We start from the raw sequence: 22,908 nt of genomic DNA, 5'->3' as shown, positions 1-22,908 counted from the left end.
GCGAAGGGTGCACGCACATGATGTTCTTCCACTGTTCGGAGCTACTGTTCCAGGTTCAGGTGTAATCTATATAGATTCCCCTCCGGTGTTTATGGAATTCTTCCCCATCCAGAGCAAGTCATTTCTCATTTCCCTAAAACAACAGTCATTGACGTTTGGCTACAGAAGAAGTCTCTTCGGGGTTATAGCACCTTTTTCAACAACCACAGTCATCATTGATTTCCCGCTTTCTGTTGACTTCCTCCGGATACAGCATTGCGAATATCTTCACATTGTCATAATGTAGATTTCATTTTCACAAGAAACATGAATGCTTGGCTTTTTCAAAAAACCAAAATGTGCTTTTTTGATAGTCTTTCTAAAAATAGATTGTCCTGTTTCCACCCAGGATCGAACTGAGGACCTTCAGCGTGTTAGGCCGACGTGATAACCACTACACTATGGAAACTACAATCCGCTATAGAATTATTCTGGAATGATTACAAAATTCTAACGATCGTCTCCCAACTTCTAACTTTCATCTGCATTTATTTGCAAATATATGACGCCCAACGGGGGGCTCGAACCCAAGACACTGAGATTAAATGTCTCATGCTCTACCGACTGAGCTAGCCAGGCTTACTATTGCGCTCTATTCCAATGTAATGAACCAAGTCTTATTGACGACATTTTTTTCTTTCCAGGAAGCGTGAGATAACTTTTACTATGATTGGTTGGTTGTCTGTGTGTAGTTTCCAGATGTCTACTTGTTCTAGTCTAGTTGTCATCAAGATAAGATACATTACAAGTTATTAATTCCATTTCATTTCCTTTTCTCCGACGATTATTTTTTCCTAACGTTATACTCATGCTTCCACTCAGGATCGAACTGAGGACCTTCAGCGTGTGAAGCCGACGTGATAACCTCTACACTATGGAAGCCCCACAATATTTCTGCAACATTTTATTAGCGTTGGCCACACTAAAAAAAGGTAATGTTTGGTTTGCCTGTTGATCTTGACGAGTGTGTCGTTAATCAACCAGCATGCCTCTGTGGCGCAATTGGCTAGCGCGTTCGGCTGTTAACCGGAAGGCTGGTGGTTCGATCCCACCCAGGGGCGCATGGTGAATGACTACTGTTGTTTTAATTCAATTTCTTCGCCTCATGACTCCTTTAACCAACTAAAGCGTCCAATGAAGAGCGCACACTCGCGATATGGCTTCTTTAACTGATGACTGTTAAATCTACTGAACATTTGCAGCGTAGGGTGCACGCACATGATGTTCTTCCACTGTTCGGAGCTACTGTTCCAGGTTCAGGTGTAATCTATATAGATTCCCCTCCGGTATTTATGGAATTCTTCCCCATCCAGAGCAAGTCATTTCTCATTTCCCTAAAACAACAGTCATTGACGTTTGGCTACAGAAGAAGTCTCTTCGGGGTTATAGCACCTTTTTCAACAACCACAGTCATCATTGATTTCCCGCTTTCTGTTGACTTCCTCCGGATACAGCATTGCGAATATCTTCACATTGTCATAATGTAGATTTCATTTTCACAAGAAACATGAATGCTTGGCTTTTTCAAAAAACCAAAATGTGCTCTTTTGATAGTCTTTCTAAAAATACATTGTCCTGTTTCCACCCAGGATCGAACTGAGGACCTTCAGCGTGTTAGGCCGACGTGATAACCACTACACTATGGAAACTACAATTCCGCTATAGAATTATTCTGGAATGATTACAAAATTCTAACGATCGTCTCCCAACTTCTAACTTTCATCTGCATTTATTTGCAAATATATGACGCCCAACGGGGGGCTCGAACCCCCGACCCTAAGATTAAGAGTCTCATGCTCTACCGACTGAGCTAGCCAGGCTTACTATTGCGCTCTATTCCAATGTAATGAACCAAGTCTTATTGACGACATTTTTTCCTTTCCAGGAACCGTGAGATAACTTTTACTATGATTGGTTGGTTGTCTGTGTGTAGTTTCCAGATGTCTACTTGTTCTAGTCTAGTTGTCATCAAGATAAGATACATTACAAGTTATTAATTCCATTTCATTTCCTTTTCTCCTACGATTATTTTTTCCTAACGTTATACTGATGCTTCCACTCAGGATCGAACTGAGGACCTTCAGCGTGTGAAGCCGACGTGATAACCTCTACACTATGGAAGCCCCACAATGTTTCTGCAACATTTTATTAGCGTTGGCCACACTAAAAAAAGGTAATGTTTGGTTTGCCTGTTGATCTTGACGAGTGTGTCGTTAATCAACCAGCATGCCTCTGTGGCGCAATTGGCTAGCGCGTTCGGCTGTTAACCGGAAGGCTGGTGGTTCGATCCCACCCAGGGGCGCATGGTGAATGACTACTGTTGTTTTAATTCAATTTCTTCGCCTCATGACTCCTTTAACCAACTAAAGCGTCCAATGAAGAGCGCACACTCGCGATATGGCTTCTTTAACTGATGACTGTTAAATCTACTGAACATTTGCAGCGTAGGGTGCACGCACATGATGTTCTTCCACTGTTCGGAGCTACTGTTCCAGGTTCAGGTGTAATCTATATAGATTCCCCTCCGGTGTTTATGGAATTCTTCCCCATCCAGAGCAAGTCATTTCTCATTTCCCTAAAACAACAGTCACGTTTGACGTTTGGCTACAGAAGAAGTCTCTTCGGGGTTATAGCACCTTTTTCAACAACCACAGTCATCATTGATTTCCCGCTTTCTGTTGACTTCCTCCGGATACAGCATTGCGAATATCTTCACATTGTCATAATGTAGATTTCATTTTCACAAGAAACATGAATACTTGGCTTTTTCAAAAAACCAAAATGTGCTTTTTTGATAGTCTTTCTAAAAATACATTGTCCTGTTTCCACCCAGGATCGAACTGAGGACCTTCAGCGTGTAAGGCCGACGTGATAACCACTACACTATGGAAACTACAATCCGATATAGAATTATTCTGGAATGATTACAAAATTCTAACGATCGTCTCCCAACTTCTAACTTTCATCTGCATTTATTTGCAAATATATGACTTGACGCCCAACGGGGGGCTCGAACCCCCGACCCTGAGATTAAGAGTCTCATGCTCTACCGACTGAGCTAGCCAGGCTTACTATTGCGCTCTATTCCAATGTAATGAACCAAGTCTTATTGACGACATTTTTTCCTTTCCAGGAACCGTGAGATAACTTTTACTATGATTGGTTGGTTGTCTGTGTGTAGTTTCCAGATGTCTACTTGTTCTAGTCTAGTTGTCATCAAGATAAGATACATTACAAGTTATTAATTCCATTTCATTTCCTTTTCTCCTACGATTATTTTTTCCTAACGTTATACTGATGCTTCCACTCAGGATCGAACTGAGGACCTTCAGCGTGTGAAGCGGACGTGATAACCTCTACACTATGGAAGCCCCACAGTGTTTCTGAAACATTTTATTAGCGTTGGCCACACTAAAAAAAGGTAATGTTTGGTGTGCCTGTTGATCTTGACGAGTGTGTCGTTAATCAACCAGCATGCCTCTGTGGCGCAATTGGCTAGCGCGTTCGGCTGTTAACCGGAAGGCTGGTGGTTCGATCCCACCTAGGGGCGCATGGTGAATGACTACTGTTGTTTTAATTCAATTTCTTCGCCTCATGACTCCTTTAACCAACTAAAGCGTCCAATGAAGAGCGCACACTCGCGATATGGCTTCTTTAACTGATGACTGTTAAATCTACTGAACATTTGCAGCGTAGGGTGCACGCACATGATGTTCTTCCACTGTTCGGAGCTACTGTTCCAGGTTCAGGTGTAATCTATATAGATTCCCCTCCGGTGTTTATGGAATTCTTCCCCATCCAGAGCAAGTCATTTCTCATTTCCCTAAAACAACAGTCATTGACGTTTGGCTACAGAAGAAGTCTCTTCGGGGTTATAGCACCTTTTTCAACAACCACAGTCATCATTGATTTCCCGCTTTCTGTTGACTTCCTCCGGATACAGCATTGCGAATATCTTCACATTGTAATAATGTACAGTATCGTCCAAAAAAATCCGAACGCACCTCTTTTTCAAAAGCCCAGTTTAATGTAGATTCTTTGTTTTTAACTTTCAAGACTTCATATTATGTGTAGAATTAATTGTTTTACAAAGTTCATTTATTAGAATTAAGAAAAAAATGCAGAAATATTTTTTTTTAATAAAGAAAGAGACCATGGTGTTCGGATTTTTTTGGACGATACTGTAGATTTCATTTTCACAAGAAACATGAATGCTTGGCTTTTTCAAAAAACCAAAATGTGCTTTTTTGATAGTCTTTCTAAAAATACATTGTCCTGTTTCCACCCAGGATCGAACTGAGGACCTTCAGCGTGTTAGGCCGACGTGATAACCACTACACTATGGAAACTACAATCCGCTATAGAATTATTCTGGAATGATTACAAAATTCTAACGATCGTCTCCCAACTTCTAACTTTCATCTGCATTTATTTGCAAATATATGACGCCCAACGCGGGGCTCGAACCCCCGACCCTGAGATTAAGAGTCTCATGCTCTACCGACTGAGCTAGCCAGGCTTACTATTGCGCTCTATTCCAATGTAATGAACCAAGTCTTATTGACGACATTTTTTCCTTTCCAGGAAGCGTGAGATAATTTTTACTATGATTGGTTGGTTGTCTGTGTGTAGTTTCCAGATGTCTACTTGTTCTAGTCTAGTTGTCATCAAGATAAGATACATTACAAGTTATTAATTCCATTTCATTTCCTTTTCTCCTACGATTATTTTTTCCTAACGTTATACTGATGCTTCCACTCAGGATCGAACTGAGGACCTTCAGCGTGTGAAGCCGACGTGATAACCTCTACACTATGGAAGCCCCACAATGTTTCTGCAACATTTTATTAGCGTTGGCCACACTAAAAAAAGGTAATGTTTGGTTTGCCTGTTGATCTTGACGAGTGTGTCGTTAATCAACCAGCATGCCTCTGTGGCGCAATTGGCTAGCGCGTTCGGCTGTTAACCGGAAGGCTGGTGGTTCGATCCCACCCAGGGGCGCATGGTGAATGACTACTGTTGTTTTAATTCAATTTCTTCGCCTCATGACTCCTTTAACCAACTAAAGCGTCCAATGAAGAGCGCACACTCGCGATATGGCTTCTTTAACTGATGACTGTTAAATCTACTGAACATTTGCAGCGTAGGGTGCACGCACATGATGTTCTTCCACTGTTCGGAGCTACTGTTCCAGGTTCAGGTGTAATCTATATAGATTCCCCTCCGGTGTTTATGGAATTCTTCCCCATCCAGAGCAAGTCATTTCTCATTTCCCTAAAACAACAGTCACGTTTGACGTTTGGCTACAGAAGAAGTCTCTTCGGGGTTATAGCACCTTTTTCAACAACCACAGTCATCATTGATTTCCCGCTTTCTGTTGACTTCCTCCGGATACAGCATTGCGAATATCTTCACATTGTCATAATGTAGATTTCATTTTCACAAGAAACATGAATGCTTGGCTTTTTCAAAAAACCAAAATGTGCTTTTTTGATAGTCTTTCTAAAAATACATTGTCCTGTTTCCACCCAGGATCGAACTGAGGACCTTCAGCGTGTTAGGCCGACGTGATAACCACTACACTATGGAAACTACAATCCGCTATAGAATTATTCTGGAATGATTACAAAATTCTAACGATCGTCTCCCAACTTCTAACTTTCATCTGCATTTATTTGCAAATATATGACTTGACGCCCAACGGGGGGCTCGAACCCCCGACCCTGAGATTAAGAGTCTCATGCTCTACCGACTGAGCTAGCCAGGCTTACTATTGCGCTCTATTCCAATGTAATGAACCAAGTCTTATTGACGACATTTTTTCCTTTACAGGAAGCGTGAGATAACTTTTACTATGATTGGTTGGTTGTCTGTGTGTAGTTTCCAGATGTCTACTTGTTCTAGTCTAGTTGTCATCAAGATAAGATACATTACAAGTTATTAATTCCATTTCATTTCCTTTTCTCCTACGATTATTTTTTCCTAACGTTATACTGATGCTTCCACTCAGGATCGAACTGAGGACCTACAGCGTGTGAAGCGGACGTGATAACCTCTACACTATGGAAGCCCTACAATGTTTCTGCAACATTTTATTAGCGTTGGCCACACTAAAAAAAGGTAATGTTTGGTTTGCCTGTTGATCTTGACGAGTGTGTCATTAATCAACCAGCATGCCTCTGTGGCGCAATTGGCTAGCGCGTTCGGCAGTGACTAGACGTGTATAACTGAGCTCCCAAGTGTGACATCTTGCTGTGAGTCAAAAAACTATTTGTTCTTTTTTTTGTTTCTCTTCTGTTGTATTGTTGCTTGTGTGTCCTGTTTCCCTTGTTGTTTGTTGAGCGCCATTTTGGTTTTGTTCCCTCTTTTTGCATTTTTCTCCCCGTCCTTTTGCCCCTGTTATTGTGGGTAAAATGGGATCGGAATCCCCAGACGTCTGGCCACGTACTGCCGAAATCTCTTTTGGTAATACTGAAGTGACCAGGCATGAGTTCTACGAATGTTTCGAGCACGACAGTAATGAATCTGATAGCATCTTTGATGCAGTTTCTCGCCTACCAGGACGAGCTATTTGCGTTTTCCGAATTGGGTTCAAGACCGTCAATGACCATATTGAATTTTTGAATAAATTTAGTGCTAAAGAATCAGTAGTCATTAGTGGCAAGGAGGTCAAAATTAGAGTGAGAGATAGGTCAGTTAACCTTGTACGCGTTAGAATTCAACATTTCAAATTCGATGATGACCTAAGCCTGCTAAACAAGAGATTGCGTGAGTATGGAGTGATTTCTCGGATTTTTTGGGACACGTATCAGGATAGATCGCTCCCAAGGTGGAACGGGATAAAGACTGGAATTGTCAACGTGGATATGGAAATCCACAAGAGCATTCCGTCTTATATCACCTTTGGAAGCTACAAGGAACCAATAATGGTGTCTTATGCAGGGCAAATGCACACATGCCGCATGTGTGATTCTCCCACCCATGTCTTAGCTAATTGCCCCAAGAAACCCCGTAGTTTAACAAACCCCAGCACCATTTCAAAAGGCCCCATTGGAACACGTAGCTATAGCAGTGTATTACTAACAAATCGTGGCCCAGTTAGGACAACTGTTAGGAAGCCCCAGGAGACAGGCCCGATTGGTGGCGGGCAAATGCCAATTGCTCCAACTGTTGACGCTGATACATTCCCCGAGTTAGCCCAGAGGCCAACGACGTCGACTGTTGTCGTTCTTGATGGAGCTCCAGAGGATCAGATTTCGAAACCCGATGGAACTGAATCTTCTTCTGACACCGATGCTGACGCTGAAGACACCAACTGCGTAGGTTCGTCTGTTGCGTCCAAATTGGTCAAGAAAAAGAAAATGAAACAGACGAGGGAATTCCGTGACCAACAAAAACAATCAAAAAAGAGGAGTCGTACTGCCTCTTCCTCTGGCTCGGGCGAGGTAGCTGAGGAAATTGTATCTGGTGTAGCTCAGTTGGTTGAACTCGGGTCTCCGACTCGAGAGGTTCCAGTTTCGATACCGGGTGCGGACATTAATTCTTTTCCCGCCCTCTCTGGGGGGAACGATGTTCCACCCGCTCCAATCTCACCTGGAGTACCATCTATTCCATCCACGATAGATCAGATGGATAACGAGGTGGTTGAAGAGATGGATGCAACCGAAGTGGTTTCGATTTCAAATCCTGATGAAGACATTTCTTTTTCTGGTGGGAGTATTCAGCCAGGACAACGGCCACTTGATAGCCAGGAGGCTAGTCATGTGAGTGAGACTCAGGAGTCCTTGGGCGTCCCCCTCGGCACTCCATCAACCCCCATAGTAGATAAAACTCTCAAAGCAATGGAGGCCGTTAGAAGGAAAAAAGCCCACGATAACAAAACCCAACCCTCTAAACCCAAATTTAAATATTAATCATGACTAACATCGCGACATATAATATCAACAGAATATCGTCACCTGACAAACTTCAAATAATACTCAATTTCTTTTTACATAATAAACTTGATATTATATGTTTGCAAGAAGTAGTATTTCACTCTAGCACCGTATTTACTAAACATTACCAGATGCACACAAATCTCGGTCCTAGACAACATGGGACAGCCATCCTAGTACGACACGGGCTGAGCGCCAAAAACATTTTGTTTGAACCGGAGGGGAGGCTGATAGCCATGGAAGTAAAGGGTCTTGCTTTCGTGTGTATTTACGCCCCATCTGGTGACCAAAATAAAAGTTATAGAGATTCTTTCCTCCGGCAAACTATTCCGGCTTATGTTGCCCAGTATAAGGCACCAGCAATTATATTGGGAGATTTTAATGCCGTTGACGAGATCGATGACCGTAAAAGTAGCAAGACAACACCACCTAAAATTAGACTAGCATTACTAGAACCCCTCCGAGATTTAGTAAAAGCCCTTTCATTAACAGATGTCTGGAGAGAAATTCGGAAAAATGAACCTTGTTGGACGTACAATTGTGCGGCTAGCCAGGCTAGATTGGACCGAATTTATTGCCACCATCACGTAAAATTTTCTGATATCCATTTGCACGACTTACCACTCGGGGATCACAGACCAATCGTAGGGTATATAAACAGCATCACCCCTCCTAGTGTAGTGAGGAACAAGTCAAGGAATTTATGGAAACTTAACTCATCAATTCTTGAGGAAGAAGAATATATAAACTTGGTGCATGTCTTTATTGAAGAAATGTCTCAACACCCATCCCGTATTGAAAACGTAGATCATTGGTGGGAGATTATTTTCAAACCTAGCCTCAGGCGATTATCAATGAACTATTGTAAAAAGAGAATCTGTGATCAGAGAGTCAAAAGGAAATTACTCCAACATCAACTAAAAGAAACCGTGAACAATGTAAATTTCAATCATGCGCGTTACATGGAGTTGAAACGTGAGTTTCTAGCCTGGGAGCGAGAAGCATTGAGGGGATTTTCAATACGTTCACGCGTTCAAAGTATAGCCGAAGAAGAGCCATCTACCTTTCATATGAACAAGTCAACGAGCAATTTCCAGAAGTCTCTGATCACTCAGCTCAAAACTAATGATAACTGTAAAATTACCCAACCTGAGCAGATTAATCAAGAAACAATTGAACACTTTAGTAGAATTTTTCAGAACCAGCCCTCCCCCAATACCCAATTAGCTGGAAAATTTCTAGAAGGGATTAGAGGTGCACTTACCCGTACAAAACCCACTAAAAACGATTCGGGTGTATCAGTGGTAGATCAGTCGTTAAACGCTCAAGCGTTGAATCGAGGAGTACTAGGTTCGATCCCGGAGAGTGGCAACTTTCTTGTAGATCCGTTCACAGTAGATGAAATTAACATCGCCCTTAAGGCAACTAAAAAGAACAAGGCCCCGGGTACAGATGGCATTCCTTTTGAGTTTTATATAAAATTTTGGGATGTTATTGGTGTTCATTTTCTGGAAATGATGAATTGCGTCCTCGAAAAAAGAAAACTCCAGCCGTCGCAGGGAAGGGCAGCTATAAGATTAGTCCCAAAAATCCCATCACCGAGTAAAATCACCGATTACCGACCAATCTCTTTGTTAAATACCGATTATAAGTTAATCGCGTCAGTATTGGCTTTTCGTCTGAGAAAATCTCTTCAAAACTCTCTAGACTCACATCAAAAAGGTGGTGTACCCGGCCGCTATATCTTTGACAGCTTGTGTTTAATCCGAGATGTCATTGATAATACAGGTCGTAAATCAAAAGAGGTATCTTCTCTCAAACCGGCCGCCATTCTCGCGTACGATTTAGAGAAAGCATATGACCTTGTCAATCGAGACGTTCTGTGGGAAGTAATGACTGCCATGGGCTATCCCCTCCTCTTTGTTGATTGGTTGAAAACGCTGTACAGTATAACTGAACTATGCCCATTGAACGGTAATGACATAGTCGGTACTGTGGACAATGCACAATCCGTGCGACAGGGGTGCCCTCTGTCAGTCCATCTGTTTGCCCTCTATATTGAACCGCTTTTAGTTTGCTTGTCTAGGGGTATTGACGGAATTGAACACTACGGAAAACGCATCAAAGTTCGTGCATATGTAGATGATCTAGTAGTTTTTGTCTCATCAATGAAAGATGTACGTCGTGCATGCGAGATTATTCTAGAATTTTGTGCCTGGACAAATGCACGTATTAACAAGGGGAAGACAAAATTACTTGGTCTAGGCACTTGGACCTTAAATCAATATCCACAGGCCGTAGTAGCGCAGACGGTAGCGGCGTCGGCTGGGATTCCTGAGGTTAGGAGTTCGATCCCACGTAGAAGCAATTTCAATCAAACTCATCCTAAACGTACTTGGCCACATGATTGGATATCTCAAGTAGACAATTTGAAAATTCTTGGAATTACTTTTTCTTCTGAAATAAAAACAACAGTAAGAGACAATTGGCAAAGACAGTACAACACCATACAAAATATTCTTATCACAAACACACACCGTCATTTCACTTTTTATGGTCGCGCCCTATTCATCAAACAACATGTCTTATCACAACTTGTTCATATAGCTCATGTACTCCCTTGCAACAAAACCCAAGCCCTTCTCCTCCAACAAAAATGCAACAAATTTCTTTGGGCACAAAGAAGAGAGCACCCACCCCTAAATGTTTTGATCCGCCCCCGACTCCAAGGTGGACTTGGAGTCACCTTACTTTTTCAATTCTTCCAATCCCTTTTCACCCGTCAAATCTTTAAATCTTTAATCCATCCCGAGGCTATTGAGAGAGCTGCAGCCGTTTATTGGTTGGGTCCACACCTCAAGAATCTCCTTCAACAAATCACCCAGCCCAGATTTAATGCAACCCATTCATCACATCCATACTTCACCACCGCACTTTCAACCATCACCGATCTACTTAAAGCTGGCATCTTCACATCGTCAACCGTATCCAATCACCGCGCCACCTACAATCACCTGATCGCTAACCTTGGGCAACCAGGGAGAACCGAAGTTGCGAAACCAGACCTCGACTGGGCTTCCATCTGGCGTTGGGTGGCCAAAATGAAAGGAAGAAACGCTGAACTGGTCTGGGATTTCAACCATAATCAGCTCCCTACCAAAATGCGCCTCACAAGCCTCAGACTTTCTAGAAATGACCAATGTCCTCTATGCAATGGTGGCCAAGAAACTGACGACCATCTTATGTTACTCTGTTCTGAGAAAGTCCACATCAGTTTATGGCTTCGAATTCAACTAACGAAACTTGGATGTCAAAAACCACTCAAATCAACAATAAATGGAGACATTGGAAATGGCCCCAATAAAGAGAAAATACTGGCCCTCATCCAATCCTACATCATCACCGTCTGGACCGCCCGCAGCCAAAACCTCACCCCAGCCATCAATGAAATACAGTCTCTCTGGTCAAGCCTCCTTCATTCAAAAAATTCTCCCCAGATGTCACCTTCTAATCCATAAATATTCCCTCTCAAAATTCTCAACAGATTTCTTCTTACCTTTATACAACATTGTTCTCTCATTACAACTATTATTTCTTGGATCCCCCCCCCAGATGTCGTATTGTTAAATTCCACATTTTTTACTAAAATCATTTGTCCTCTTTCATTTCCGTCTCGAAATGTTTTCTTTTTCTGTTTGTAATGTTTCTCCTTGGCCACAGCAAGTCACTTATGTCACAAATCTCGTAAATGCCCCAAGTATCTGTAAAGAAATTTTAATTTTAATTGTGACAATAAATCGTTTAAATATAAAAAAAAAAAAAAAACCGGAAGGCTGGTGGTTCGATCCCACCCAGGGGCGCATGGTGAATGACTACTGTTGTTTTAATTCAATTTCTTTGCCTCATGACTTCTTCAACCAACTAAAGCGTCCAATGAAGAGCGCACATTCGCGATATGGCTTCTTTAACTGATGACTGTTAAATCTACTGAACATTTGCAGCGTAGGGTGCACGCACATGATGTTCTTCCACTGTTCGGAGCTACTGTTCCAGGTTCAGGTGTAATCTATATAGATTCCCCTCCGGTGTTTATGGAATTCTTCCCCATCCAGAGCAAGTCATTTCTCATTTCCCTAAAACAACAGTCATTGACGTTTGGCTACAGAAGAAGTCTCTTCGGGGTTATAGCACCTTTTTCAACAACCACAGTCATCATTGATTTCCCGCTTTCTGTTGACTTCCTCCGGATACAGCATTGCGAATATCTTCACATTGTCATAATGTAGATTTCATTTTCACAAGAAACATGAATGCTTGGCTTTTTCAAAAAACCAAAATGTGCTTTTTTGATAGTCTTTCTAAAAATACATTGTCCTGTTTCCACCCAGGATCGAACTGAGGACCTTCAGCGTGTTAGGCCGACGTGATAACCAATACACTATGGAAACTACAATCCGCTATAGAATTATTCTGGAATGATTACAAAATTCTAACGATCGTCTCCCAGCTTCTAACTTTCATCTGCATTTATTTGCAAATATATGACGCCCAACGCGGGGCTCGAACCCCCGACCCTGAGATTAAGAGTCTCATGCTCTACCGACTGAGCTAGCCAGGCTTACTATTGCGCTCTATTCCAATGTAATGAACCAAGTCTTATTGACGACATTTTTTCCTTTCCAGGAACCGTGAGATAACTTTTACTATGATTGGTTGGTTGTCTGTGTGTAGTTTCCAGATGTCTACTTGTTCTAGCCTAGTTGTCATCAAGATAAGATACATTACAAGTTATTAATTCCATTTCATTTCCTTTTCTCCTACGATTATTTTTTCCTAACGTTATACTGATGCTTTCCCTCAGGATCGAACTGAGGACCTTCAGCGTGTGAAGCCGACGTGATAACCTCTACACTATGGAAGCCCCACAATGTTTCTGCAACATTTTATTAGCGTTGGCCACACTAAAAAAAGGTAATGTTTGGTTTGCCTGTTGATATTGACGAGTGTGTCGTTAAACAACCAGCATGCCTCTGTGGCGCAATTGGCTAGCGCGTTCGGCTGTTAACCGGAAGGCTGGTGGTTCGATCCCACCCAGGGGCGCATGGTGAATGACTACTGTTGTTTTAATTCAATTTCTTTGCCTCATGACTCCTTTAACCAACTAAAGCGTCCAATGAAGAGCGCACACTCGCGATATGGCTTCTTTAACTGATGACTGTTAAATCTACTGAACATTTGCAGCGTAGGGTGCACGCACATGATGTTCTTCCACTGTTCGGAGCTACTTTTCCAGGTTCAGGTGTAATCTATATAGATTCCCCTCCGGTGTTTATGGAATTCTTCCCCATCCAGAGCAAGTCATTTCTCATTTCCCTAAAACAACAGTCATTGACGTTTGGCTACAGAAGAAGTCTCTTCGGGGTTATAGCACCTTTTTCAACAACCACAGTCATCATTGATTTCCCGCTTTCTGTTGACTTCCTCCGGATACAGCATTGCGAATATCTTCACATTGTCATAATGTAGATTTCATTTTCACAAGAAACATGAATGCTTGGCTTTTTCAAAAAACCAAAATGTGCTCTTTTGATAGTCTTTCTAAAAATACATTGTCCTGTTTCCACCAAGGATCGAACTGAGGACCTTCAGCGTGTTAGGCCGACGTGATAACCACTACACTATGGAAACTACAATCCGCTATAGAATTATTCTGGAATGATTACAAAATTCTAACGATCGTCTCCCAACTTCTAACTTTCATCTGCATTTATTTGCAAATATATGACATGACGCCCAACGGGGGGCTCGAACCCCCGACCCTGAGATTAAGAGTCTCATGCTCTACCGACTGAGCTAGCCAGGCTTACTATTGCGCTCTATTCCAATGTAATGAACCAAGTCTTATTGACGACATTTTTTCCTTTCCAGGAACCGTGAGATAACTTTTACTATGATTGGTTGGTTGTCTGTGTGTAGTTTCCAGATGTCTACTTGTTCTAGTCTAGTTGTCATCAAGATAAGATACATTACAAGTTATTAATTCCATTTCATTTCCTTTTCTCCTACGATTATTTTTTCCTAACGTTATACTGATGCTTCCACTCAGGATCGAACTGAGGACCTTCAGCGTGTGAAGCCGACATGATAACCTCTACACTATGGAAGCCCCACAATGTTTCTGCAACATTTTATTAGCGTTGGCCACACTAAAAAAAGGTAATGTTTGGTTTGCCTGTTGATCTTGACGAGTGTGTCGTTAATCAACCAGCATGCCTCTGTGGCGCAATTGGCTAGCGCGTTCGGCTGTGACTAGACGTGTCTAACTGAGCTCCAAAGTGTGACATCTTGCTGTGAGTCAAAAAATTATTTGTTCTTTTTTTTGTTTCTCTTTTGTTGTATTGTTGCATGTGTGTCCTGTTTCCCTTGTTGTTTGTTGAGCGCCATTTTGGTTTTTTTTTCCCTATTTTTGCATTTTTCTCCCCGTCCTTTTGCCCCTATTTTGGGTAAAATGGGATCGGAATCCCCAGACGTCTGGCCACGTACTGCCGAAATCTCTTTTGGTAATACTGAAGTGACCAGGCATGAGTTCTACGAATGTTTTGAGCACGATAGTAATGAATCTGATAGCATCTTTGATGCAGTTTCTCGCCTACCAGGACGAGCTATTTGCGTTTTCCGAATTGGGTTCAAGACCGTCAATGACCATATTGAATTTTTGAATAAATTTAGTGCTAAAGAATCAGTAGTCATTAGTGGCAAGGAGGTCAAAATTAGAGTGAGAGATAGGTCAGTTAACCTTGTACGCGTTAGAATTCAACATTTCAAATTCGATGATGACCTAAGCCTGCTAAACAAGAGATTGCGTGAGTATGGAGTGATTTCTCGGATTTTTTGGGACACGTATCAGGATAGATCGCTCCCAAGGTGGAACGGGATAAAGACTGGAATTGTCAACGTGGATATGGAAATCCACAAGAGCATTCCGTCTTATATCACCTTTGGAAGCTACAAGGAACCAATAATGGTGTCTTATGCAGGGCAAATGCACACATGCCGCATGTGTGATTCTCCCACCCATGTCTTAGCTAATTGCCCCAAGCAACCCCGTAGTTTAACAAACCCCAGCACCATTTCAAAAGGCCCCATTGGAACACGTAGCTATAGCAGTGTATTACTAACAAATCGTGGCCCAGTTAGGACAACTGTTAGGAAGCCCCAGGAGACAGGCCCGATTGGTGGCGGGCAAATGCCAATTGCTCCAACTGTTGACGCTGATACATTCCCCGAGTTAGCCCAGAGGCCAACGACGTCGACTGTTGTCGTTCTTGATGGAGCTCCAGAGGATCAGATTTCGAAACCCGATGGAACTGAATCTTCTTCTGACACCGATGCTGACGCTGAAGACACCAACTGTGTAGGTTCGTCTGTTGCGTCCAAATTGGTCAAGAAAAAGAAAATGAAACAGACGAGGGAATTCCGTGACCAACAAAAACAATCAAAAAAGAGGAGTCGTACTGCCTCTTCCTCTGGCTCGGGCGAGGTAGCTGAGGAAATTGTATCTGGTGTAGCTCAGTTGGTTGAACTCGGGTCTCCGACTCGAGAGGTTCCAGTTTCGATACCGGGTGCGGACATTAATTCTTTTCCCGCCCTCTCTGGGGGGAACGATGTTCCACCCGCTCCAATCTCACCTGGAGTACCATCTATTCCATCCACGATAGATCAGATGGATAACGAGGTGGTTGAAGAGATGGATGCAACCGAAGTGGTTTCGATTTCAAATCCTGATGAAGACATTTCTTTTTCTGGTGGGAGTATTCAGCCAGGACAACGGCCACTTGATAGCCAGGAGGCTAGTCATGTGAGTGAGACTCAGGAGTCCTTGGGCGTCCCCCTCGGCACTCCATCAACCCCCATAGTAGATAAAACTCTCAAAGCAATGGAGGCCGTTAGAAGGAAAAAAGCCCACGATAACAAAACCCAACCCTCTAAACCCAAATTTAAATATTAATCATGACTAACATCGCGACATATAATATCAACAGAATATCGTCACCTGACAAACTTCAAATAATACTCAATTTCTTTTTACATAATAAACTTGATATTATATGTTTGCAAGAAGTAGTATTTCACTCTAGCACCGTATTTACTAAACATTACCAGATGCACACAAATCTCGGTCCTAGACAACATGGGACAGCCATCCTAGTACGACACGGGCTGAGCGCCAAAAACATTTTGTTTGAACCGGAGGGGAGGCTGATAGCCATGGAAGTAAAGGGTCTTGCTTTCGTGTGTATTTACGCCCCATCTGGTGACCAAAATAAAAGTTATAGAGATTCTTTCCTCCGGCAAACTATTCCGGCTTATGTTGCCCAGTATAAGGCACCAGCAATTATATTGGGAGATTTTAATGCCGTTGACGAGATCGATGACCGTAAAAGTAGCAAGACAACACCACCTAAAATTAGACTAGCATTACTAGAACCCCTCCGAGATTTAGTAAAAGCCCTTTCATTAACAGATGTCTGGAGAGAAATTCGGAAAAATGAACCTTGTTGGACGTACAATTGTGCGGCTAGCCAGGCTAGATTGGACCGAATTTATTGCCACCATCACGTAAAATTTTCTGATATCCATTTGCACGACTTACCACTCGGGGATCACAGACCAATCGTAGGGTATATAAACAGCACCACCCCTCCTAGTGTAGTGAGGAACAAGTCAAGGAATTTATGGAAACTTAACTCATCAATTCTTGAGGAAGAAGAATATATAAACTTGGTGCATGTCTTTATTGAAGAAATGTCTCAACACCCATCCCGTATTGAAAACGTAGATCATTGGTGGGAGATTATTTTCAAACCTAGCCTCAGGCGATTATCAATGAACTATTGTAAAAAGAGAATCTGTGATCAGAGAGTCAAAAGGAAATTACTCCAACATCAACTAAAAGAAACCGTGAACAATGTAAATTTCAATCATGCGCGTTACATGGAGTTGAAACGTGAGTTTCTAGCCTGGGAGCGAGAAGCATTGAGGGGATTTGCAATACGTTCACGCGTTCAAAGTATAGCCGAAGAAGAGCCATCTACCTTTCATATGAACAAGTCAACGAGCAATTTCCAGAAGTCTCTGATCACTCAGCTCAAAACTAATGATAACTGTAAAATTACCCAACCTGAGCAGATTAATCAAGAAATAATTGAACACTTTAGTAGAATTTTTCAGAACCAGCCCTCCCCCGATACCCAATTAGCTGGAAAATTTCTAGAAGGGATTAGAGGTGCACTTACCCGTACAAAACCCACTAAAAACGATTCGGGTGTATCAGTGGTAGCTCAGTCGTTAAACGCTCAAGCGTTGAATCGAGGAGTACTAGGTTCGATCCCGGAGAGTGGCAACTTTCTTGTAGATCCGTTCACAGTAGATGAAATTAACATCGCCCTTAAGGCAACTAAAAAGAACAAGGCCCCGGGTACAGATGGCATTCCTTTTGAGTTTTATATAAAATTTTGGGATGTTATTGGTGTTCATTTTCTGGAAATGATGAATTGCGTCCTCGAAAAAAGAAAACTCCAGCCGTCGCAGGGAAGGGCAGCTATAAGATTAGTCCCAAAAATCCCATCACCGAGTAAAATCACCGATTACCGACCAATCTCTTTGTTAAATACCGATTATAAGTTAATCGCGTCAGTATTGGCTTTTCGTCTGAGAAAATCTCTTCAAAACTCTCTAGACTCACATCAAAAAGGTGGTGTACCCGGCCGCTATATCTTTGACAGCTTGTGTTTAATCCGAGATGTCATTGATAATACAGGTCGTAAATCAAAAGAGGTATCTTCTCTCAAACCGGCCGCCATTATCGCGTACGATTTAGAGAAAGCATATGACCTTGTCAATCGAGACGTTCTGTGGGAAGTAATGACTGCCATGGGCTATCCCCCCCTCTTTGTTGATTGGTTGAAAACGCTGTACAGTATAACTGAACTATGCCCATTGAACGGTAATGACATAGTCGGTACTGTGGACAATGCACAATCCGTGCGACAGGGGTGCCCTCTGTCAGTCCATCTGTTTGCCCTCTATATTGAACCGCTTTTAGTTTGCTTGTCTAGGGGTATTGACGGAATTGAACACTACGGAAAACGCATCAAAGTTCGTGCATATGTAGATGATCTAGTAGTTTTTGTCTCATCAATGAAAGATGTACGTCGTGCATCCGAGATTATTCTAGAATTTTGTGCCTGGACAAATGCACGTATTAACAAGGGGAAGACAAAATTACTTGGTCTAGGCACTTGGACCTTAAATCAATGTCCACAGGCCGTAGTAGCGCAGACGGTAGTAGCGTCGGCTGGGATTCCTGAGGTTAGGAGTTCGATCCCACGTAGAAGCAATTTCAATCAAACTCATCCTAAACGTACTTGGCCACATGATTGGATAACTCAAGTAGACAACTTGAAAATTCTTGGAATTACTTTTTCTTCTGAAATAAAAACAACAGTAAGAGACAATTGGCAAAGACAGTTCAACATCATACAAAATATTCTTATCACAAACACACACCGTCATTTCACTTTTTATGGTCGCGTCCTATTCATCAAACAACATGTCTTATCACAACTTGTTCATATAGCTCATGTACTCCCTTGCAACAAAACCCAAGCCCTTCTCCTCCAACAAAAATGCAACAAATTTCTTTGGGCACAACGAAGAGAGCACCCACCCCTAAATGTTTTGATCCGCCCCCGACTCCAAGGTGGACTTGGAGTCACCTTACTTTTTCAATTCTTCCAATCCCTTTTCACCCGTCAAATCTTTAAATCTTTAATCCATCCCGAGGCTATTGAGAGAGCTGCAGCCGTTTATTGGTTGGGTCCACACCTCAAGAATCTCCTTCAACAAATCATCCAGCCCAGATTTAATGCATCCCATTCATCACATCCATATTTCACCACCGCACTTTCAACCATCACCGCTCTACTTAAAGCTGGCATCTTCACATCGTCAACCGTATCCAATCACCGCGCCACCTACAATCACCTGATCGCTAACCTTGGGCAACCAGGGAGAACCGAAGTTGCGAAACCAGACCTCGACTGGGCTTCCATCTGGCGTTGGGTGGCCAAAATGAAAGGAAGAAACGCTGAACTGGTCTGGGATTTCAACCATAATCAGCTCCCTACCAAAATGCGCCTCACAAGCTTCAGACTTTCTAGAAATGACCAATGTCCTCTATGCAATAGCGGCCAAGAAACTGACGACCATCTTATGTTACTCTGTTCTGAGAAAGTCCACATCAGTTTATGGCTTCGAATTCAACTAACGAAACTTGGATGTCAAAAACCACTCAAATCAACAATAAATGGAGACATTGGAAATGGCCCCAATAAAGAGAAAATACTGGCACTCATCCAATCCTACATCATCACCGTCTGGACCGCCCGCAGCCAAAACCTCACCCCAGCAATCAATGAAATACAGTCTCTCTGGTCAAGCCTCCTTCATTCAAAAAATTCTCCCCAGATGTCACCTTCTAATCCATAAATATTCCCTCTCAAATTTCTCAACTGATTTCTTCTTATCTTTATACAACATTGTTCTCTCATTACAGTTAATATTTCTTGGATCCCCCCAGATGTCGTATTGTTAAATTTCACATTTTTCACCAAAATCATTTGTCCTCTTTCATTTCCGTCTCGAAATGTTTCTTTTTCTTTGTAATGTTTCTCCTTGGCCACAGCAAGTCACTTATGTCACAAATCTCGTAAATGCCCCAAGTATCTGTAAAGAAATTTAAATTTTAATTGTGACAATAAATCGTTTAAATATAAAAAAAAAAAAAAACCGGAAGGCTGGTGGTTCGATCCCACCCAGGGGCGCATGGTGAATGACTACTGTTGTTTTAATTCAATTTCTTCGCCTCATGACTCCTTTAACCAACTAAAGCGTCCAATGAAGAGCGCTTACTCGCGATATGGCTTCTTTAACTGATGACTGTTAAATCTACTGAACATTTGCAGCGTAGGGTGCACGCACATGATGTTCTTCCACTGTTCGGAGCTACTGTTCCAGGTTCAGGTGTAATCTATATAGATTCCCCTCCGGTGTTTATGGAATTCTTCCCCATCCAGAGCAAGTCATTTCTCATTTCCCTAAAACAACAGTCATTGACGTTTGGCTACAGAAGAAGTCTCTTCGGGGTTATAGCACCTTTTTCAACAACCACAGTCATCATTGATTTCCCGCTTTCTGTTGACTTCCTCCGGATACAACATTGCGAATATCTTCACATTGTTATAATGTAGATTTCATTTTCACAAGAAACATGAATGCTTGGCTTTTTCAAAAAACCAAAATGTGCTTTTTTGATAGTCTTTCTAAAAATACATTGTCCTGTTTCCACCCAGGATCGAACTGAGGACCTTCAGCGTGTTAGGCCGACGTGATAACCACTACACTATGGAAACTACAATCCGCTATAGAATTATTCTGGAATGATTACAAAATTCTAACGATCGTCTCCCAACTTCTAACTTTCGTCTGCATTTATTTGCAAATATATGACATGACGCCCAACGGGGGGCTCGAACCCCCGACCCTGAGATTAAAAGTCTCATGCTCTACCGACTGAGCTAGCCAGGCTTACTATTGCGCTCTATTCCAATGTAATGAACCAAGTCTTATTGACGACATTTTTTCTTTCCAGGAACCGTGAGATAACTTTTACTATGATTGGTTGGTTGTCTGTGTGTAGTTTCCAGATGTCTACTTGTTCTAGTCTAGTTGTCATCAAGATAAGATACATTACAAGTTATTAATTCCATTTCATTTCCTTTTCTCCTACGATTATTTTTTCCTAACGTTATACTGATGCTTCCACTCAGGATCGAACTGAGGACCTTCAGCGTGTGAAGCCGACGTGATAACCTCTACACTATGGAAGCCCCACAATGTTTCTGCAACATTTTATTAGCGTTGGCCACACTAAAAAAAGGTAATGTTTGGTTTGCCTGTTGATCTTGACGAGTGTGTCGTTAATCAACCAGCATGCCTCTGTGGCGCAATTGGCTAGCGCGTTCGGCTGTTAACCGGAAGGCTGGTGGTTCGATCCCACCCAGGGGCGCATGGTGAATGACTACTGTTGTTTTAATTCAATTTCTTCGCCTCATGACTCCTTTAACCAACTAAAGCGTCCAATGAAGAGCGTACACTCGCGATATGGCTTCTTTAACTGATGACTGTTAAATCTACTGAACATTTGCAGCGTAGGGTGCACGCACATGATGTTCTTCCACTGTTCGGAGCTACTGTTCCAGGTTCAGGTGTAATCTATATAGATTCCCCTCCGGTGTTTATGGAATTCTTCCCCATCCAGAGCAAGTCATTTCTCATTTCCCTAAAACAACAGTCATTGACGTTTGGCTACAGAAGAAGTCTCTTCGGGGTTATAGCACCTTTTTCAACAACCACAGTCATCATTGATTTCCCGCTTTCTGTTGACTTCCTCCGGATACAGCATTGCGAATATCTTCAAATTGTCATAATGTAGATTTCATTTTCACAAGAAACATGAATGCTTGGCTTTTTCAAAAAACCAAAATGTGCTTTTTTGATAGTCTTTCTAAAAATACATTGTCCTGTTTCCACCCAGGATCGAACTGAGGACCTTCAGCGTGTTAGGCCGACGTGATAACCACTACGCTATGTACGGGCTCGAACCTCCGACCCTGAGATTAAGAGTCTCATGCTCTACCGACTGAGCTAGCCAGGCTTACTATTGCGCTCTATTCCAATGTAATGAACCAAGTCTTATTGACGACATTTTTTCCTTTCCAGGAACCGTGAGATAACTTTTACTATGATTGGTTGGTTGTCTGTGTGTAGTTTCCAGATGTCTACTTGTTCTAGTCTAGTTGTCATCAAGATAAGATACATTACAAGCTATTAATTCCATTTCATTTCCTTTTCTCCTACGATTATTTTTTCCTAACGTTATACTGATGCTTCCACTCAGGATCGAACTGAGGACCTTCAGCGTGTGAAGCCGACGTGATAACCTCTACACTTATTAAAAAGGCAGCAATTAAAAGAGGCAAAGGAACGAGAAGCTGGGAATAAAGAGCCGTCCATCGATACTGATACCGGAGATGAGGCTCAAAATAATGTAGAGGAATCGGTTGCCTCCGAGGAGCCGGTTGAGGAGCCTGGTCAGGAGCTGGCGCCTGAAAGGGAGCCGGTCTTGATCAGGGGCCGGCTGATGAGGAGGAACCAATTGCCGAAAAAGAAAAAGAGACTGCCAACGAAGAACCTCCGGTTAAAGCTAAGTCAGCGGTCAATTTGCGGAAAGTGTCCGTCAGGTTGGAACGCCTGGCTTTTAATCCGGATGGTTCGTCGAAGGCAACAAAAAATAAAGCACAAGATGCTGATCTTGAAGGTGGTTCCTCGCCACCTGAAAAGAGGAGAAGAATGACCCGGTCAACCACCAAGGTAGGGTGCTCTTCTGACGGTCAAGTTACCGACGACGAAGTGACTCGTTACTTCGCTCGAAAAAAAATCGGACTGACCAATGCGAAATTGAGACATCGTGGCCCTCGCAGTTCTAAAGGACATCCATCCATGGCCCCTAAAAAGGTCAATTCAGATGCGGTGAAGCTTAGAATGCAACAAAAGGCCGATGCTAAATTAATCGCACACCATAAAGCCATCAACAAGCATTGGAAGGGAGTAAGCTATTGGACTGATGTGGAAGAAGATTACAAAGAGAATGATGATGAGAATCAGGAGACACAGTTCCGGCAGTATTCCTACGCGTTTACTCCAGAGGAACCTGTGGGCCCCGTATTTTCTAAGTTCCATCCGGGTGATACTCCTCTCCACATCTTTTGGTCTATGCTTGGCGGATTCCAAACTTTTGATCTTTTGCTAG

The 22,908-nt window shown here is 42.4% G+C and overlaps 28 non-coding genes across 28 annotated transcripts; 6 read left to right on the top strand and 22 right to left on the bottom strand.

The window, feature by feature from the left end:
- Positions 1 to 375: 375 nt before the first annotated feature.
- Positions 376 to 448, bottom strand: Trnav-aac. Its single transcript has one exon. It is a non-coding gene; the product is annotated as a tRNA-Val (tRNA).
- Positions 449 to 848: 400 nt separating this feature from the next.
- Trnav-cac lies at positions 849 to 921 on the bottom strand. The gene has a single exon. It is a non-coding gene; the product is annotated as a tRNA-Val (tRNA).
- Positions 922 to 1,026: 105 nt separating this feature from the next.
- Positions 1,027 to 1,100, top strand: Trnan-guu. The gene has a single exon. It is a non-coding gene; the product is annotated as a tRNA-Asn (tRNA).
- Positions 1,101 to 1,615: 515 nt separating this feature from the next.
- Positions 1,616 to 1,688, bottom strand: Trnav-aac. Its single transcript has one exon. It is a non-coding gene; the product is annotated as a tRNA-Val (tRNA).
- Positions 1,689 to 1,786: 98 nt separating this feature from the next.
- Trnak-cuu lies at positions 1,787 to 1,859 on the bottom strand. The gene has a single exon. It is a non-coding gene; the product is annotated as a tRNA-Lys (tRNA).
- Positions 1,860 to 2,089: 230 nt separating this feature from the next.
- Positions 2,090 to 2,162, bottom strand: Trnav-cac. The gene has a single exon. It is a non-coding gene; the product is annotated as a tRNA-Val (tRNA).
- A 105-nt stretch (positions 2,163 to 2,267) lies between these two features.
- On the top strand, positions 2,268 to 2,341 carry Trnan-guu. Its single transcript has one exon. It is a non-coding gene; the product is annotated as a tRNA-Asn (tRNA).
- A 518-nt stretch (positions 2,342 to 2,859) lies between these two features.
- Trnav-uac lies at positions 2,860 to 2,932 on the bottom strand. Its single transcript has one exon. It is a non-coding gene; the product is annotated as a tRNA-Val (tRNA).
- Positions 2,933 to 3,034: 102 nt separating this feature from the next.
- Positions 3,035 to 3,107, bottom strand: Trnak-cuu. Its single transcript has one exon. It is a non-coding gene; the product is annotated as a tRNA-Lys (tRNA).
- A 230-nt stretch (positions 3,108 to 3,337) lies between these two features.
- Trnav-cac lies at positions 3,338 to 3,410 on the bottom strand. Its single transcript has one exon. It is a non-coding gene; the product is annotated as a tRNA-Val (tRNA).
- Positions 3,411 to 3,515: 105 nt separating this feature from the next.
- On the top strand, positions 3,516 to 3,589 carry Trnan-guu. The gene has a single exon. It is a non-coding gene; the product is annotated as a tRNA-Asn (tRNA).
- Positions 3,590 to 4,315: 726 nt separating this feature from the next.
- On the bottom strand, positions 4,316 to 4,388 carry Trnav-aac. The gene has a single exon. It is a non-coding gene; the product is annotated as a tRNA-Val (tRNA).
- Positions 4,389 to 4,485: 97 nt separating this feature from the next.
- Positions 4,486 to 4,558, bottom strand: Trnak-cuu. The gene has a single exon. It is a non-coding gene; the product is annotated as a tRNA-Lys (tRNA).
- A 230-nt stretch (positions 4,559 to 4,788) lies between these two features.
- Trnav-cac lies at positions 4,789 to 4,861 on the bottom strand. Its single transcript has one exon. It is a non-coding gene; the product is annotated as a tRNA-Val (tRNA).
- Positions 4,862 to 4,966: 105 nt separating this feature from the next.
- Positions 4,967 to 5,040, top strand: Trnan-guu. The gene has a single exon. It is a non-coding gene; the product is annotated as a tRNA-Asn (tRNA).
- A 518-nt stretch (positions 5,041 to 5,558) lies between these two features.
- On the bottom strand, positions 5,559 to 5,631 carry Trnav-aac. Its single transcript has one exon. It is a non-coding gene; the product is annotated as a tRNA-Val (tRNA).
- Positions 5,632 to 5,733: 102 nt separating this feature from the next.
- On the bottom strand, positions 5,734 to 5,806 carry Trnak-cuu. The gene has a single exon. It is a non-coding gene; the product is annotated as a tRNA-Lys (tRNA).
- A 230-nt stretch (positions 5,807 to 6,036) lies between these two features.
- Positions 6,037 to 6,109, bottom strand: Trnav-cac. The gene has a single exon. It is a non-coding gene; the product is annotated as a tRNA-Val (tRNA).
- A 6,242-nt stretch (positions 6,110 to 12,351) lies between these two features.
- Trnav-aac lies at positions 12,352 to 12,424 on the bottom strand. The gene has a single exon. It is a non-coding gene; the product is annotated as a tRNA-Val (tRNA).
- Positions 12,425 to 12,521: 97 nt separating this feature from the next.
- Trnak-cuu lies at positions 12,522 to 12,594 on the bottom strand. The gene has a single exon. It is a non-coding gene; the product is annotated as a tRNA-Lys (tRNA).
- Positions 12,595 to 13,002: 408 nt separating this feature from the next.
- Positions 13,003 to 13,076, top strand: Trnan-guu. The gene has a single exon. It is a non-coding gene; the product is annotated as a tRNA-Asn (tRNA).
- A 515-nt stretch (positions 13,077 to 13,591) lies between these two features.
- Positions 13,592 to 13,664, bottom strand: Trnav-aac. Its single transcript has one exon. It is a non-coding gene; the product is annotated as a tRNA-Val (tRNA).
- A 102-nt stretch (positions 13,665 to 13,766) lies between these two features.
- On the bottom strand, positions 13,767 to 13,839 carry Trnak-cuu. Its single transcript has one exon. It is a non-coding gene; the product is annotated as a tRNA-Lys (tRNA).
- A 230-nt stretch (positions 13,840 to 14,069) lies between these two features.
- Positions 14,070 to 14,142, bottom strand: Trnav-cac. The gene has a single exon. It is a non-coding gene; the product is annotated as a tRNA-Val (tRNA).
- Positions 14,143 to 20,376: 6,234 nt separating this feature from the next.
- Positions 20,377 to 20,449, bottom strand: Trnav-aac. Its single transcript has one exon. It is a non-coding gene; the product is annotated as a tRNA-Val (tRNA).
- Positions 20,450 to 20,551: 102 nt separating this feature from the next.
- Positions 20,552 to 20,624, bottom strand: Trnak-uuu. The gene has a single exon. It is a non-coding gene; the product is annotated as a tRNA-Lys (tRNA).
- Positions 20,625 to 20,853: 229 nt separating this feature from the next.
- Trnav-cac lies at positions 20,854 to 20,926 on the bottom strand. The gene has a single exon. It is a non-coding gene; the product is annotated as a tRNA-Val (tRNA).
- Positions 20,927 to 21,031: 105 nt separating this feature from the next.
- On the top strand, positions 21,032 to 21,105 carry Trnan-guu. Its single transcript has one exon. It is a non-coding gene; the product is annotated as a tRNA-Asn (tRNA).
- The last annotated feature ends 1,803 nt before the right edge of the window (positions 21,106 to 22,908 follow it).

The sequence above is a fragment of the Daphnia pulex genome, chromosome 3, assembly GCF_021134715.1.
Source record: "Daphnia pulex isolate KAP4 chromosome 3, ASM2113471v1".
Lineage (NCBI taxonomy): Eukaryota > Metazoa > Arthropoda > Branchiopoda > Diplostraca > Daphniidae > Daphnia > Daphnia pulex.
This window is presented reverse-complemented; position numbering and strand designations above follow the sequence as displayed.